This window comes from Rhinolophus sinicus, linkage group LG02, assembly GCF_036562045.2.
Source record: "Rhinolophus sinicus isolate RSC01 linkage group LG02, ASM3656204v1, whole genome shotgun sequence".
In the NCBI taxonomy this organism is placed as follows: Eukaryota; Metazoa; Chordata; class Mammalia; order Chiroptera; family Rhinolophidae; genus Rhinolophus; species Rhinolophus sinicus.
In genome coordinates, this window is record NC_133752.1 from 158,333,363 (window position 1) to 158,352,997 (window position 19,635).

Genomic DNA, 19,635 nt, shown 5'->3' on the forward strand with positions numbered 1-19,635 from the left:
AAAAGAATGAATCTATATTGGATGTAATTACCAAGCACTCAGATTCTCTTCTTCTTGGAGCGCACGAATGAAAGCACAGAAAGAGGAAGGCAACAGTCAAAATACAGAGAAGGCACTAAGAAGAAAACATGAGGTAGATAGCGGTGTAGGTAGAGACCCCATACGTCATACAAGGATAGTTAATACTAAAATAGGGAGCAAGAGATGTCCTCTGGGTAGCTTGCTGGGTTTGGACAATTGGGACAGTCGTTACAGTAATCTGAATGATATTTCAGTGTTTTGTGACACCTGACTGTGCAACTCCTTAGACTGTTTCCTGTTCTCCTTCTTGCAATAACACCCTTTGAACTAAGTTAGTAAGAGTGTGACTCTGTTCATGCAGTCTCAAACGTACTAGTGCATATTATTTATATTGAATTGTGTTCTTCGCGGTACATTGTTTCTGGTGACATTATTAAGCTTTACATTTTTCTTATTAATATCCATACTAATATCAAATCATCAAGCTATAACGTTTGTGAAGCTAGGGCCAATGTCTGGTTAATTTGAAACATGGAGTATAATCGTGTAGCTGTATAATTATAGATTTACTAAATACTGTGGGTATTTTTAATTATTTAAAATATTTTTCTTGTATAAGTATTATTAAATGGACAGATTAGTATGAGTAATGCATTTCAACTTGAAAGTAACTATTATTTTAGTTAGAAAACAAATACTTAACAAAAATTTTATTTACCTATAAAATCATATTTCTAGCTCCTGACTGCTTATCAGAACATGTAGATTAACTGCCATAACATCTTCCTTTTTTCTTTGAAATATCCTGCTCTGTGTCCATCTACTTGAACTTTATCCAACCAAGATCAAACATGGACTGCTGTTTTGAGCTTTCATCTCCTGTAGAATAACTATATCATGACTCTTCCAACGAACTCTCTTTATGTCTACATTATAACTTGTTTTTAATGATCTTTCTCAAATATGGGATTTTATTTCCATTTAATTATGAAGGCCTTATTAATCCTCTGTGGTTTCTTTCTAGACACTAGAACTCTTTTCACTCCTTTGATCTTTTCAAACACAATTGAATATAATATTGTAGATCTTTAAACAAAAATTAATATTTGCAACATAATTTTTTATATTGATAATGATATTAATATCACTTCTGAGTCAAGAAGATGGCACATATAATTATGGCTGTTTGTGCCCAACTTAGCACTAGAAACATCTTGCAGGTCTATTTCTACTTCAGTTGAGTCAATAGTGAAAACATTTCTACAATATTTTGTTGGGTTTATTTAAAAACATACTATGAAAATACTGAAAAATATTCTTTGGGAGTATATGTTTTAAAAGGACGTGACCAAGTTAAGAAAAACTGTTTGATAGGGATATTTCCTTTTACATATGAAGGGAAGGAATACGGTAACTGTTAAACTTAAATGTGCAGACCTTGGCCAGAATGAATCTTTCCTAACATCACTGGTTACCTCATCTCTGGATTACCTTTAAGCCATATGCTGTTTATGAGTGAGGCTAAATATATTTTCATTACCAGGTGTGTGAGGCAGAATAATTCCCCCACAAAGAAATCCACATCCTAAACTGTGGAACCCATGAATATGTTAAGTTATATGGCAAAGGGGAATTAAGATTGCAGAGTAATTAAGGTTTCTAATTATGTAACCTTAAAATAGGGAAATGATCCTGGATTACTCAGGGTGGACCCAGTATAACACAAGGGTCCTTGAAAGTGGAGAAAGGAAGCAGAAGAGAGAGTCAAAAAAGAGATATGACAATGGAAGCAGGGTCAGAGAGTTGTTGTGTTGCTGGCCTTGAAGATGGAGAAGGGAGGCCATAAACCAAGGAATGTGGGTGGTCTTAAGAAGCTAGAAAAAAAATAATAATAAGGAAATGGATTTTCCCTTGGAACTTCCAGAAGTAGTACAGCTCTGTCAAACTTTGATTTTAACCCAGTGAGGCCTATGTTGGACTTCTAACCTACAGAACTGTAAGATAATAAATTTGTGTTGTTTTAAGGCATTAAGTTTGTGGTAATTTGTTATGGCAATAAATAGGAAACTAATACACTGTGTACAGTAGTAAGATAGAATTTCTTTGTTATTAGAGTATTTCTGTAGTGTGTTGATTGGCTAGTTTCTTCTTACTGGGAGGAAATTTTGAGTACTGGGTTATTCAAATATTAAAGTTCAAAAAGAATTCAAGATTAGTATCAACAACGGATGACTTTACCTGGAAATACAAAGAAACAAAAATATGATAAACTAATCACTGCAGTTTGGTAAGAACATACGGTTGCCATATGTATTTTCAGCATTCCCAATACATCAGTTTATATCACTTATACCAACTTCAGCTTTCTTGCATAGCTTTTGACTGCACAAATTGTTTTTCTGTTGTTGTTGTTTTTTCGCAGTAACCTCCATTATTTTGAGAGAAAATATTTATAATTTGAAGATTTCCATTGTCTATAAGGCTTTCTTCTTGAAGTTCAGGGTCTTGAGCTGATCTCAAGTTGGTCTTAATTTGGCTGTGGCTCTGCCTCCCTCAGCATCTTCTTATTCAAAGTCTCTTCTTGCAGGATTTTCATGAGATATAAGACCTCTTCTTTTCATTAACTCCTGGATTTTGTGTTGTAATTATCCTACTTACAATGGAAAATAAAGCCATTTTAAACTGTTAAATAACACAACAAACATTTATTTGCTACTATTTGTGAAGCATTGTACTACGTTATGAAGAAATAAGGGTAAATATGGCATGCTAAAGTCTGTTAAGAAAGCTCAAAATTTAATGATGGAGCATGCAAAATATTTTTTAAATTGTAGAAGTGGACTAATTGGGGCTTGCATAATGAAGTGTTATGAGAGAACAGAAAATGAAATACGAAGAATAAGTGACCATTTGGACCAAGGGAAGGGGCATTTGAGGCTGAAGAATGCACATATACAGTGGTATAGAGGCTTGTGAGAGCTTGGAAGATTTGAGGAATCATACATGGCAGTAAGGTATACAGTGGAAGTGGGGAACAGAAAACACCAGAAAGTATGCTGACTATCTTTATCTCTTTCTTAGCTTGAAAATCTTGTCAGGTAAGTCTCTCTATCAAATTCTATTAACCACAAATATTCCACCCCTATGTTTAAAGCTAGGTTGACTGGAGAGGTCTGAATAGCTCATGTTAATTTTCAGAAGGAAAGAAGTTTATCATCATGTTGAGACCGTTCTATTTGTGCATCTGATTTAATGATTGACTACTTTGTCAAAGAAATCACTTGGAAAGCTAATCTAGATTATTTAAAATGCAGGGATTCCTTACATGCCTGATTTTTAAAATCCTTCATAATCTAATCTCAGTCTCTTCAGCCTCATGTCTCCTTATTTTCAGCTTGTAGCCTTCATTCTTGGCATGTACATTTTATCCTACTCCAAAATCAAGCCATCATCATTTCTACTCAATTAGCTATGGAATATGAATTTTTAATTTGAATATTTACTACACAAAGCAAACAGTGCTTATCATATAGTAGGCTTTTCATAAGTACTTGAATGCTCAGTTAATCTGACATTCATGTTGCCACCAAAAGAAGTTATTGTTTTTCAATCATTATCTTTTAAAAATCTAAATTCCAAATTTAGAGAAAGCTTTGTAGAATTAATGCTAAAAATAATGAAATGTATTTTTGCTCAAGCTCATATGCAATGCAATGACTGCATCATCATTGCAACAACAACATTACTTTTTTCTAGTGACCCATTCACTTCCTGTTGGATAAAATCATTGAGAGGATGTGACCAGTTAACCTGTGAGCTGGACCTGGCCAGTTGGAGTCTCCTCACCCCCTCCTGTCCTTGGAATATGTGTTTCACTTTCTTTTTCTGCACTGTATCTTTCTATATAACATAAGTTGTTGATTAAAGCAGTGCTAGAATGAATCTGTTAGAAACATTTAGAATAACCGATAGCAGCCAAAGACTTGAACCAGAAACTACAATTTATAATCTCTAGGTCTAATGCTCTCTGCTCTGGACAGCCTCATTACAAATAAAATTCTAAGTCTTTGGTCTTAGAAATCCCAATTACTTACTTTTTTCTTTTTCTTAAAATACGGGTTAAAATATCCAATTAAATTCCTTGAAAATAATTTGATTTTTAAATTTTCCCAACACCTTGGGAAATTATAAAAGCCACATATAAGTACATATTTAAATAGGAATTCAACAGTTTACAATGTATTTCACATCCATTTTCTAACTTGAGGTAGTAGAGAAGGTATGTATTCTCATGCCCATTTTATACCTAAGGTAACCTAGACTCCAAGATGTTAAGGGGTGAACTCAGGATAAGCAGCCAGTCTTCTGTGTTTTCATCTATCACCTGATAGTACTTTCAGGATAACAATCACTTTGGAAATGAAAATAAATCGGCCACACCTCTTGCCTATAATGTGAGCTCCTTGCTGTCTATAAACTATGCGGCTATAGTACTTAAAGTCTCAAATGCATTTTTATCAAGGTTAACAGTGAGTTTTGGTTGGTATTGAAAAGTGTACTCTCCCTTCCATTACTTGCATTCTGGTACTGGTGGGATTTCTAATTTTTTTCTCATATGAACTGAAGACAAAACAAAAGCCAGCCTGACTGTGAGCTAACACGTAGATGGTTTCCTTGGTAACACATATGTGAAAGACTGCAAAATCTCCCCAATTTCCATTCCTACTTTCACAGAGGCTGTTCAGACTGCTAATATGGGTGTGTCTGTGTGACAGCAAGCCATTATGTGTGAGAGTAAGTGCTTATAAGAGACAGGGTGAGAGTGAGGGCAAAACAACGTTCCGTTAAAAGCAAGTATGTAAGAGAAATCAACTCTCAACACTAAGTGTGAAGGGAGGGGGAAACATGAAGCCAAGAGATCTTACTTTGAGTTTTTATAAATGTAATGAAAGGAACACTTAAATGACTATAACAATACATAAAAGAAAACTACGTTCTTTCTAAAATGTAGGTCACAACCCAAAGCTATGTATTTGTGCTCTATTATGTGTCACATTAAAGAGTGGTTATATTCTGGGGCTTACCCAGTAGTAAAATTACTCTTAAGAAGTTCATGAAACTTCCCACCCCCAACTATGCATTCAAAATCTCATACAGTGCTAATAATAGCTAATATTTCTTCATCATCACTATGTGTCAGGTATGTGCTGAGGGTTTTATGTGCATTATTTCAATTCATATCATAGTATATGTCACAATCATTCAGGAGGAAGATGAGCCATTTTTTAGACAGAATAACTGAGGATTAGAGAGGGTATGGAATGAGGCCAAGATCACCCAGCCAGGATATTAGGAGGCCACTGTTTGAACCCAAGTGTCTGACTCCACGCCACACTCTTAACCAGGAAGTAACATTACTGCCCCAAAGTTATGACTATGGTAACACCCACCAAAAAGGAACATGGTGTCCCTGAGGTCTGTCTGTGAGACCTTATCTGGTTCATTTTTTTCCTGGATATTCTCTAAGATCTTATTAAATATTTGAACAAATAAAACAGAACCTGATTTGTTATGATTGTGGAGTTATAACATTATAATTAAGCATGCTTTTGGTAAGCTAGAGAAGGTGGCAGACAAATGCAGTTCATCAGAAAGAGTATGAATAAATTATTGAGATATTTGAAAGGACAGAAGCACAAGGAAGAGTAGAACTCACATTATTTTTAACAATAAGAACAACAAAAAGATTCAGAGAGTCAGGTGGATCACATGCTGGAATGACTAGATCTGAGCTGGAAAGATGCTGTTTTGTTCTGATTTTGAGGACAAAAGTAGAGCTGGACACCCACCTAATTAGTTCTCTATTTGTAATTGGGTATATAGGCATGTCTCCAATAACTTAGTGTAATTTTTCCTGGAAAAAAGAGGACAAACATGTATTCTATAAAATCACATGTTAAAAATAATCGAACTTATGAGGAAAAATGTGATTAGTCCGGCCACTCAAAATTTAAATAATCATAACAAGTGAGTTAACCAAAATAATAACTCCTAATGGAAATATTGGAATTTAAAATGATACTTAGTAACAATGATACTTTCAAATTCCTAACAAATACAAAAATACAATAGTAAACATAGCATTTTATTTGAAAAGTAAAATAAGTGAAAAAATAAGGGAAGGAAACTTGGTGGAAGGTTGTAGGAGAGAGGATTATTGAATGATAGAAATAAAGGTGAAAAGCAAAATGATTGTTGTTTGTTATATTTTTCCAGCTTTCTGTGTTTGGAATATTTCATAAATATTTAAAATTAAATATAAATTAAATATAAATAAAACAATTTTATATTGGGAGAATATAGGAAAATAAATGCATAACCCTTACCACAGATTTAATCAGCACACCTTTTGCAGTCAACTTTCTAGAGATGTTGCAAATTTATTCAAGCCATATTGTGTATTTTTAAAATGTAGCTCCTTTGTTTCTCTAAAACTTCTCTCATCTTTCTCATGAGACACTCCCACCTACTGGGTAGAAGTAAAACACACAAACACACACACACACACACACACACACACACAATTAGTCAAGTCAGTTTCGGAATTTAGTACAATCTAATGATTTAAATATACTGTCCGGTTTAATGTCCCTGCTCTGGATTCATTGTTCAGTCTGACGGAGAGCTCCCTTGTCTCTCTGCTCCCCTTTAGATGGTTCTGGACTGTGGAGGAAAGGAAAATATATGACATCAAGGTATTCAGAGGGTGCTTTGGTCCTGTGCTAATACTTAATTGAGTTCTTGCTGGCATCTTCTGAGCTACACTTGTCTTGATTGAATATCTGGTTATTTTCTTTGCATGGCTAGTACCAAAGTCTGTGTTTAAGAAAATTATGGTGCAGGTTTTTGTTTTAGCCAGGGCTCAGGAGATTACCCTGCTGACTCTCCCTCCTCTCTCTTCCTGTTGCCCTGGAGACATCTCTGAGTGTTCACCATAAACTTCACCCAGTCCTGGCCTGAGGTTTCAGTGCTATAGCCTCTGTGGATAGTGCTGTGACTCAACTACTGTGAACCCTGGCAGGCCAGAGGGCTCTTATTCAGCATGCAGACTTGCAGGGAACTGAGGAAGGATCAAACATGCAACAGAGACACTCCCTCTGCCTAAGTCTCTTAAAGTTGCCTCATGTCCACTGAGGACTACCTGGCACAGGGCTTTCCTCCCAAAATCCTACCCCTGAATCTAAGGGAAAGCACCCTGCCTTGGACATCTCCTTAACATACCAAACATGCCTCCACCTCTCCAAGCCGAAATCTGCAGAGGCTACGAGACCAAGGTTTCCCTGCCTCACTTTCCTAGCTTCTATTATCACATCACAAATCAGTTGACTAGAAATGTTGGGCTTGTTTTTTTTTTCCTTTCTCTCTTGTCAGGACTTCCCTCTACAGTATATCAAAACCTGCTCTCAGATAAGGAAATATTATTTGAGATGTATATTGAAAATATCTTATAGCTGTTTTATATTTTTGCTTCCATCTAAACCTTTGTTTGAAGAAAGGGTTATACAGTGGCACCTAGGTTTTCGAACGTCTCCGTTGACTAACATTTCGGTTTACGAATGCCATAAATTTTTTGGATTTATGGTATCATTAGATAGTAAAATTCATGCTAAATTTTCAGTTTTAGGGGTTGATTTTAAAGATCTGGAATGGATTAATCCATTTTGTGCTCCTTTTTGGGGGAAACCATGCCTCGGTTTTCGAACGTTTCAGATCTTGAGTGGTCTTCCGGAACGGATTATGTTCGAAAACCGAGGTACCACTGTATTTGCATTTGATATGGAGAGAAGTGAATAGAATTGGAAGTTTTGAGGGAGAGCAAACGAGAGCCAAATGGCTGATTTTAGCAACATAAATTAAGGAACATGGTAGCCTTGTGAAGATACAAATGAGTGATTCAGACAAGGGTAGTCTGTAGCTACAATTTATATTGACTCTGGGTAGTGAACACACAATGCAATATATTATGTATTATAGAATTGTACACTTTAAACCTATATAATTTTACTAACCAATATCACCCCAATAAATTTTGAAAAAGAATGTAAATCTTTTTAAAATTAAAAAAAATAATATATTGCAGAATGAAACATAAATGTGGTTAATACCAGGAAATATCATCTCCAAGGAGTCTCAGACATTGACATCCAGATAGAATCTTTGTGTTAGAGACTGGCTGACAATGACAGGTGAAGTAAAGAGAACACATGATAAAGATAGTGTAAAAAAGGTCCATGGTAAGAATGTTGTGGTAAAGACAGAAATATAATCAGCTGCATAAAATATAAAATTATTATATTCACTCTATTATTTATTAAAAATGAATGAACACTTAGGTAGGGCAGCCAAGTCCAAAACGTGGATTTCATTTTGTGAGCTCTTAGAAAACAATGTAAGAATGTTTGAAAAGAAAGGCAGATTCCTGTTTTATAATCAGGGTTTCTTTCCCTCTTCGCAGACAGGGATAACATGCTGCATTGGGAAGATAACAATGTTAATAGATGACAGAAAGAAAGCAGGACCTCTCTGTTCTCATTTTGTTTCTGCTTTTTGTTATTTTTATTTCTGACAAAGACATTAAAATAGAATGGAAAAAAAACAGCACAGAATTTAAAGAAGAGAACAAATATAATAAAACAGTAATTGAAATCAAAGTTAGCCAAGAAACTGAGAAGAAACCTGCTTTCAAGGAATTCAAATATCTGATTCCAATATATAATAAGCTAATTTGCTGAATGAATTTCCAAAAATGATTGTACAGAGTCACGGCAGCAAATCGGGAAATCACCAAGACTGAACAGGGTACCAGAAAGCTGTAAGCAAAGAGGCAAACTTATTGTCAAAGCCAAGAAAATGCTTGATATCATTGTAACAAAGCCACTATAAATGGATTACAAAAGTACTAGTGTGAACCTCCAGTTAGAATATGATGACAAAATGTCAGCATTTTATTTTTTTCTCCTGGGAGATTATTCATAAGCAACAAAGAGATGTGAAACAAAAATATGAAAATCTATTTTTTGGCAAAACTAGGAGTCAACTAAAACTCCAGGTTGGAGTTTTAGAATGGACCAGGAGAGCACAAAAAGAAAGTGGAGGAATAAAGACCCCTTTGGGAAGATTGGCAGTGGCTATAGATTTCAGGAAGAAACAATGAGACAGACTAAGGAGCATACACTGAAGTGGAAAACCCAAAACTATAGTATGTAACACCAAGACAAGGGTGACAGAGAGGAGTCTTTATATTAGGAAAAAAGTCTTCATGGCTACTTATCCTTGTTGGCTATGGATAAGGAAGGCTAAACAATTCTTATACAAACCATGGTCATAGGATGTGGCCCATTCCCTACATGAAACTTCTGAAAATAGCTGATCAAGGGAAAAAAAAAAAAAAACCCTCCTTAAATGAAGAATAATAAAGACAGGGGTGGGGATGGAGGAAGAACAGGAAAAAAAATGACAGATGAAAGACATTGTGGCAGCGGTTACTCCCAAATTTTGCTAATAGAAGAAGAGCTTGAAAAATCAAATGCATTAAGAACTACAGAATTTAAAAAAAAATCCTTGATTGTGTGAACAGGTCACATACATTTATTACTATTGGAATATTCATAGTCTTTTGTGTTTTAATGGCATTTTGTGCTGGAATACATTTTAAAAATCACTTTGTTCGCTTTATAGATGAGAAAGCAGGATCTGACTTGATCACATTTACACATCAATTTAAGTTAAGGGTGGAACTTGGTCTATATGCTGACATAAGTTTCATATCTAGATGAATGTGTCTCCACAACACTGCGCTATTACTTTCATCTTTCTACTGATCAAAGTTTTTACCTGGGTAGAATATAATGGAGCCAAAATAAGAAATAATTAATTTATTTGAGAGTAATAAATAATTAATTCCTTATTAATTTAACTTAATTCAATATATATTAAATCAGCACCAATTTTGTGACCTAAACGTTATGCTTAGCACTGTGGGGGATACATAGTTTTGCTTTTATTTTTCTTTCATCTTCAACAAGAAACTTGTAGCTTCTTGTTAAGAGATGGAATTTACAAAAACATTTAGAAAAAATAATACTACACTCTTTAATTTAAAAAAACTTGTTAAATCAATTTTTAGGTACTATGAAAGATTTTAAAAATTATTTTCTTGTGCAGCTTTAAAGACATACATATGCTAGGTCTTCAAGTTTTAATTTTTTTAGTTCAAATTTTTATTTTTCTGGGAACTGCCATCCCCGTCCTTTCTGTATCTGCACAGTTTATGGGAGCAGCCATTTTAAAAGGCAGTGTGTTCTCTGGCCAAATTCATTTGTCTAGCAATTGCCATCTAATCCATGCGTATCAAGCAGGTTTCTTTCCTAGAAATGTTGGTGTTGGTAATGAAAGGATTAAATTAGACCCATCTCTCTCGTGTTGGTAGAAGTTGGAGTTTGGAAACCCAAAGCTGAGCCAGGCTGTGTTTTCCAATGTGTAGAAGGAACAACAAAGAGGAAACTAAGACAGAAATACAGAGAGACGCAAAGAGAACCGATGAAGGAAAGACCTCAGCACTCAGGTCCCAGGTTCCAATTGTTCCAGAGGTTGGATCGCAACAGGTTCACTCCCCTTCTCTTGGTTTGGTTGCTCAGTTGTTCCTTGGATGAAATACTTTCATCCCCAACATTCTGCCAATAAAGCTTCCTTTACAATGGGGTTCTAAAATTCACAACAGGAAGAGTCCTAACTTATATAAAATAGGTACATTAAAAAAAATAAAGCTGGTCTAACACTTGTCACATACACAAGTAAAGACAGTGTATTAGTGTGGGAAGATTGCTGACCAGAAGTGAGGTCTATATCATGGTCTCAACTCTGCCTGACTAGGGGAGCTTTGATCCATCATTAACCTACCCAGTTGCCTCATCAATAGCATGAGAGAATTGGATGAGAGGCTTCTAAAATTTTCTTAGCGGAAAACTCTTCAAATGAAACCATAAGAATAAAACAATATATTAAACAGATAGAGGAGAAGGGAATGGGGCAGGGGACACAAATCCTCTCTATTACTTCAAAGGGCCCCATGCAGCAATTAGAACAAAGCACTAGGCAATGTCTAAGTCGTTTCTAATATCCTATGATTTAAAGAATAAAACACATAAAAGATTTTAGAGAAGTTAAAACTATTGATTAAATTCAAAGAAAAAAAAGCAGAAGAAAAATTCTGGGTTGAAACTAGTCACTAATTATACTCAAAAGCTGCTTTTGAGAAGTGAGAGTTCCTGGGCAGATTCTCATGAAGCATCCACGTGGGAGTGATTCCCGTTTTTCATTGATGGCTGTTAGTCTTCCCTTTATAGTTCAGCTGACAATTTTCCCCATCCACCACCCGTAAAGAAAAAATTGCTAACAGCGTAGAATGAGACTATCTCGATGAAAATCAAGCGATTATTATTATGTCAATTCCCTGATCAAAACTGGGAAGGAATTCTGAGGATGAAAAACAGTTAAAGGGATAAAGAATACAACCCATGCTGAAAATCAACCTTTGAATCATGGTAGAAAAACCAATTGGTATTCTGCTGCTGATATTCACTAATCTTATTTTTCTGACTGTAAGTGAACATTGATTTTCTCCCACGAAGAGCTCCACATATGTTATTTTGAAAATTATATGCTGAAAATAGCTTGAGTTCTCATTTTGTAAAAGCAAACATCCTTTAGACTAAATAGGTCTGCAAGGCTCCCACCCTGTCAGATTAATTTCCCTACACGAGAGATGCTATATCTAATTTTATTCTGTGTGAAAGATAATCTATTCTTTACTTTTCAGTCAATTCTCCAAGTGCCTGAACATATTTGTTTCTATTCAGGTAGCCTGGAAACCTCAGTAGACTAGTGTGTTTCATGAGCTTTTAAGCTATCTATATCTCATTGTTGAACTGGAATAGTAGTAATACACTGTGTTTTCAATTTTTTCACCATCTTTTCTAACCAATATTACCAGTTTGTATGTTTCTTGTTAGCTATCCTGGAGGTAGGGGAAAGGTTTAATGACCCTTTCTCAGCAATACCCACAAGGCAGTGACAGTCCTTCTATAATAGATGGTAGAAAAAAAAGTGCTGCAAAAGGAGCTTGAGGGTAATGCCTAAGGTTAAACAGCAAAATCTTGGCGGGATTTAGGTCTTTAGTGTTTGCTTTTGAATTTCCACTTGATCATATATTTGAGTTTAAGTGAATTTTCAAAAAAAGTGAAACTGTTAGAATTTTGACACTCAAGACTGATTTTTTCCATGTTCTATATCATGGTTGATGGGACAAGAGTCTACCAGTTAAGTGAGTAAGTCAGTCACTGTTTATAACACTATTAAAAATCTCTGAGCTTGAAAATAAGTTTACTATGTAACTAGTTAGTAGGTAAATATAATATGCTCCTATTACATACATGTAATACAAGTAAATATATTTCTTTGATTTCTAAGCTGCACACATTTTTTTTCATGTTTCAAACATTTCCCAAATTGGGATGTCCTTAAGAGTGACGGTGTCATAAAGTGGTTGTTAGACAGTAATTCTGATGCATCGATGACTGAGTCCAGGTGGAGGGCATCAAAGTATTCATTGCAGATTCTTTGAACTTACCTGCATGTTTACATTGTTTCATAATAAATGCTCTTGAAAATTTTATTTAGTTAAATTGAATTAAATAAATCTTTTTAATTAAGATATCATTGGCCCAGAGAACAATGTTTTGAAAAACATGGACATGAATCGTGCTCAGTCTAAATGTAGTTCATAAGATTTGGACTCTGTACAGGAATTTTAGAAATGCATTAACCAATTTTTTTGTTTATATGATATATAAGACATAATTTTAAAAGTCTATAAGAGTGCTTTTAAAAAGCATAAAATAAGAATTCCAAGTGATTTTAAAAATATTGTGTCAAAGGTGATTTGGAAGTGGTTTATTTCTTAGTAGTACTGAAAAAGACGGTGAATTGTACAATCAAGCATGCCTTAAGTTTGATAAAATATGCTTCCGAATATTTCCAAAACTACATGTCAGTAAACAATTTACTGCCTTAAGTTTTATATCCAAGTGTTAGATAAAGACACTAGCTATATTTAATAAAAGTCTATAACGTGCTAAGAACTCTACAGGTATCATTTTATTTACTCCTCAAAATAGAACCTATAAGTAGCATTTCCTCTATTTTATAGATAAGTCATATGAGATTCAGAGAGATTGGTGGCTTGCCAATTGTTCTGTGGCTAAGGAAGTAGTAGAGCCATAATTCAAAATCAGGCTTTTGTCTGAAGCACTATCCCTACTAAATAAAAGAGACTTTCCTGTGAGAGTAACAGAAAAAAAACCAAACCAAACCAAACCAAACAAACAAAAACCTAAAATTAAACAAACAACAAAATTGTCTTAAACTCCCACCCCCAACAATTCTATGTATTCTATGGATAAAATCTGAACCATCATCAAGAAAACTATGTGGGTAAATATAACTTTCAACTTTAAAAGTCACCTCTAGAACAGTAGGTAGTTTAAAAAAGTGAGCATATATTAGAATTATTTTCTGTGTTTTTTTAAAATACAGATTTTCCGAGTCTAATCCTTGTAGACTCTGACTCAGTATCTCTACAGAAGGGCCCCCGGGCATCTGTCTGTCTTAAAGTTTCCAAGGTAAATTTGGTACATGGTCAGGTTTGAAAACCTCTACTCTGGAGGGGAGAAATTACATGAATGTTAAGAGAGCCTGCGTTCGGATTCCAGCTCTACCATGTTATATAATTTATGAAGCTTTTGGCAAATTGCTATGTCTCTCTGTGTTTGGTGTATTCACCTCTAAAATGTGGCCGATAATAGTACACACCTGATAGGTAGTTGTGAGGATTAAACAAGAGCACAATGGGAAGTACACAATGATGAGAATGGCTGGGGACAAGAAGACTGGTTGGAACCACTTTAGAAGTTCATTGACGAAATAAAGAGAGCTCCGATGGCTGTGGATGTAAAGGCATGACAGGCGCATGGGTCAAGAGAAGTGTGCACTTATGTAAGAAAGAGTCGTTAAAGCCAAATTGATGAAATAGAAGTAGCAGGGTTTGACTTGAGAAATAGAGAGAGGAAAAATAAAAGATGACAGAAGTTTCTAACTTAGAACACTGGTAAAACATTTTCTTATTTTTAAAGAAGGGAGAAGGCTTAAACAGCCATAAAGATAGAAAGTTTATTTTGGAAGTTGTTAAGTTTGAGCTGCTGTAGACTTTCCAGTGGTTTTTCCCTCACATCTTCAGTACATTCTGATTAAAATGTTTCAACTAAAGTGAGGGAGGCTTTTATTCAGAATAAGAGTCAATGGGTGTAAATGAGACAGAAAGAAGTAATCTTTCACTCCTGTGGAGCCTCAAGCACTTTATCACATAGAGTAGAATTCTATACATCTCTATTATAGTGATGCATTGAGGATAACAGGATGTCAGTTTGCAGTTTTGAAAAAACTGTAAAAGTTCCTTTTGCAGCAAAACACCATTTAAAATGATCTCATACCTCATCTAGTACTTTGTCACAGTTGGTATTCTACTTATGCAAAGAAGCTGGTTCCTGAAAATTCAAAAGACTTTCTCAAGGTTATCTATTTAGTCATGGAGAGAACTAAGCCTCACTACAAGTTCTTTTGTTTTTCTTTTTATATCTCTTCGGCTAGTGATTTTTCTACTTTGCTATGCTGCCTCCTTCAAGATGTAAAATAATTGGATAAAGAGGCATGACTGAGATGGTACAAAATATGCATTTAATGCTCAGCACTGGTAATGTCTCTCTTGGCATCTGCCTCAAACACTCAGCATCAGTCTTATTCCAATAAAATGAGAATGTTTATTCAATCAATATTGACAAGAAACTTTGAAATTCTTCTTTAACGAGCTTTTTAATTAGAGATCCCCCTTTTTTCCTAGTGAATGACTAGCAAAACAAGAACAAAATAAAACAAAAATTATCAACTCATATCAAATGCACATTTGCCAGGTTTTGTTTCCTGACAGATGACCATTATTATTTGAAAGCATATGGGTATAAGTATTTGTTGGACACAGTCAAATCTCATCTCTCCCCCTCATTTTTCACCACCTTTATTATTTAAATCTCTTTTTTACATTTATCGTACAGGTTTTCTTGATGCTGTCTCCTTTTTCTTTAAGACTAATTTCCTGAATTATAAGGAAGAATTGGAGCATGAGGGCATATTTTTCACTTTCACAGGTCCATATAATTAATGCTTCTTAGTATTAAAGTTATTTTTGTGTTTAAAAAGATTTCTTTATTTCTTGTGGTGTAGTCAAGAAGATATTCTGAAACCATATCTTAGATCTTTTTGCCAACTGTGGAGTGATATATAAACATTTCAGTGCTTTCTTTAATAGCAATATTAACATCAGTACCTAAAAATGATTTTTAGCTATATCCTCTTCTTTAATATTCAGAACACTATGACAAAACATGAAGCAGAGCTATCATTATGAAATCTCATTTCTCAGTTCTAAGATTTAGCATTTTCTTAGTATACAAGGCAATTGAAACATGAAATGGAAGTAGAAGCCACATACCATTGAAATGGAGAAATTGCCTCAAACCAAAGAGAAGCAGATGGAAAGGTCCCAGAGGAGCTTTATCCTAAAGGGAGAGGTACAACCTGCCATTTCCACTTACTGTTTCAAAACTGCACGCTAACTAGGACAGACATTTTGCAAAAGCTTTGAAACAAAAATACCTATTTAAAAATTATTTTCACATCTTTTAACAGGTATTCTGTTTTTAAAATAGTACTAAATTTATTTATGATCAAGTGAAAAGTATTCAGTGTCTCCAGACATGTTAATGGTTATTGTTCTGATTTCTACAGATTTTTATCAAATATCTTTGGAAATCAGATAGGTGGGTAAAAAGAACATGCTTCAACATCTTTTGATAACTTTTGGGGTCAAGACTCTATAATTTATCCTCTATAGCTTCTGATCTGGTCTCTCCTTTATGTTTATAACCCCCTCTTCCCAAATATCTTTCCCCTTTTCCAGAGTGATCTTTTGAAAACAAAAAGGTTGTCATGGGCTTTTTCATGTCTTACTATTACAAATCATCATAAATTCATTCATTCAACTAATAGTCATTGAAGGCTTTCAACTGCTAATATCCATCTGGGTAATATAGAGGACTTAAAAGATTAGTAATTAGTAAAAGACCTAAAAAATACAGTGTTTTCTTTCAAAAGATACAATTTAGTGATAAAGCAAAGACAGCTACCTCTACATTGTGTAGTACTTCATTATTAAAAATGTCTTCTTTATCTTACTCAAGTTGATTGGTACAATCTCTGTGGTAAGGAGAACAACAGATACATTCATTCATTTATTCTCTCCATATATATTATTGAGCGCTCACAACGTGCCAGGAAGTGAAGTACGTTCTTAGGCTAGGAAAAAAGACATCCATATTCTTGAGTAGTTCAGAGTTCAGCTAAGAGAAAGAAAAGAGATAACAATGCTTGTTCTGTGTCATGGGCTCCATGGGGTGTGCAGCAACTTGTATGAACTTGGAGGACGAGGAACTAACCATTCCAGGCTCACGTGGGTTTGAATCCAGGCTCTACTCCTCAGGAATCGTGTGACTTTGATCAGGAAGCTTAACTGCCTTAAGCCTCGATTCCTCATTGGTAAAATGCATCTATTTCGTATAGCTATTCTGAGGACTAAATAAGGTAATGCAGGTACAGTGTGTGACACATCAATCAGTAACTAGCTCATTACAGCTCTAAGAACATGTCAATCTACTTGAAGTATTTCTCTCTTTCCCCAGCTCCATCTCTCCTTAAGTGTTTTGTCTCAGCACTCAAAATGTCAGACATTTTGCAAGTTGAACAGCAGCATGCAATGAGCTGGAGAAAGAGAAACAGCGGAAAGCAGAGTCAAAAGAGCCTAGGGAACCATCAATCACAAAGCCATCTTGCCTTAAAGTGAAAAGTACAATTCCCTAAGATTCCGGCAATACCCATGACTGAACATCCTGCAAATCTTAGCAAAATAATAAATATGAAGAAGCCTTGTGTATTCAGTTGACTGAGACCAAATGAGAGGAAACCTCTGATTGAGAAGGAACAAAAACCAGGATCTCTTCCCTTTCAATTGACATCATTATTAATAAATATTTGTGAAGACCCAGTTAATTCTCAAAAGATCAGAACTGGTATGATTCAGCGTTGGTAGCTTGCTCGAAAGAAAGATTGTTCTTTAAAGCTTGCAAAGCCAGCAATCAATGAAGGTAAGAGTTGCAGGAGGCAGTGATGATGAGTAGAAGGGTCAATTTGTTCAGGTTTGTAGGGGATAAAATCTGATGCTAAAATTCCCAATGAAATTTTTTTAAAAAGCCACCAAGAAAGAACAAAAGAATATTAAAGCAGATTTTTTCAGTGTTCAGCCTGTCCAGCTTCTTAGAGAAAAAAATCAATTTTTAAGATTAGATTTGCAGAAATGAGTAATAGAAAAGAGGATAGAGGTCTCTTTTTTAAATGTCTGTGTCCTGTTTCTTCAAGTGTGTTCTAAGTTCCTGGAGGACAGCAACCACAAATGTCCTCTATTCTTCTGCAGTGCCTGGAATAAACCTGATAGAGTGGGGTTCAACAATAAGTCCTGCTTGGCTGGTATCTATACATAGAAGATAAGCAAAGCACAGAACACATTTATGATTTTAATAAGAACTTACTTTGACATGACTTTTTCCAGAGAAAAAGCATAAGGACAGAAAAAAGAAAAGCTATATCTTTTTATTTCATTTCACTTAGCATAGAGACTGGCCCCCAGTGAATACGTACTTAATGTTTGTGGAAGGTGTTAGTAAGAAAAACAACAGCATAGAGGTAAGTGGGCAAGTGATGCTGCATTTCTGTTGCCTTGATAAAAAGAAACATGGCTTCTCACTCCAGCAGGCATCCTGGTGGTGGCGGCAGCAGCAGCAGAGGTGCTGCCAGCAGCATTTTATTAAAATAGGACCAGCAATCTACAGATTACAAACCGTGACCTCCTGAATGGTGTGAGTCACCTCTTCTATCTCAGTGCTAGCAACCAGCTAGGCCCTTGACAACACATGGGGAATTGATTGAGCCATTTATGGTAGTTTTCCTGTTTTGTTTTGTTTGCTTTTTTTAATTTAATTTTTTAACATTTTTAAAATTAGTTTCAGGTGCACAAAACAATGTAATAGTTAGACATTTATCATTTATATCCCTCACATAGTGACAACCCCCCTCCCCCCATCCACTACCCCTCTGATGTCGCACCCAGCTATTGCATTTCCACTGTCTCTATTCCTAATGCTGTACACTGCTTCTTATAAATATATATATATATAAATAAATAAAATTGTAGTTGACATTCATTATTGTTCAGCTTCAGCTTCAGGTGTACAGTGCAGTGATCAGGTATCTACATCATCACTGAGGTGGTCTCCCTAATGAGACAAGTGTCCATCGGATACCCTACAACATTTTTACATTATTGATTACATTCCCCAAATTGACTTTCGTATCCCTGTGGCAATCTTGTGGTTACCGACTGTGCTTTCTAATCCCCTCACCTCCCCCCTTATTCCCTCCCCCACTCCCATCTAGCAACCCTCAGTTTTTCCTCTATGTCTCTGAGACTGTTTCTGATTAGTTCATTCATTTATTCTTTTCTTTAGATTCCACATATAAGTGAGATCATATGGTATTTGTCTTTCTCTCTCTGACTTATTTCACTTAACATAATGTTCTCTAGGTCCATCTATATTATTGCAAATGGTAAGATTTCATTCTTCTTTATGGCTGCATAATACTCCATTGTATAAATGTACCACAGTTTCTTAATCCAGTCGTCTACCAATGGGTATTTCGATGGGCAAGACGTTTCCATGTCTTGGCTATTGTGTATAGTGCTGCGATAAAAATAGGGTTGCATAAATTTTTTTGAATTAGAGTTTTGGATAGTTTTCCTGTTCTTATCTCTTCCTTATTTGCCCAGTTTCTCTATGTTTAGCTGGAATTATTCCATTATCCTAAACAAGTAATCAAACAAAAATTCCAATTTTATTTAGGTTATGTCTTTGTAAGTTTGTTGCCTACCCTTCCTGGTTATAATATGACCTTTGGAAAGGAAGTCCCTGTGCGATATGAAACATGGATCTACCATCTACTTAGAAAACCTCACATAGTAAAGGTCTTGAGGTTATGATGTGTTCATCCTGGATTCAAGGTGGGATGAGAGTGTCAGGAGGACCGTTGGAGAGATGTTACAAGCCAGAATCTAGTTACATGAGAAATCAAGTCTGTTCACAGAATTCATTCATTCAATCAATATTTATTGAGTTCTAACTGCGTGGCAATGTCCCGGATTTGTGCTAGGCACAGAAAGCCGTGATCTCTGCCCCCAGAGATGATAGACAATGAGCAAGTGATGTAATCATCTCAATGAATACTGTGGAGGCGTGTTACCATGGGGTCCTAACCTTGTTCAGGGAGGGAGGTCAGAGA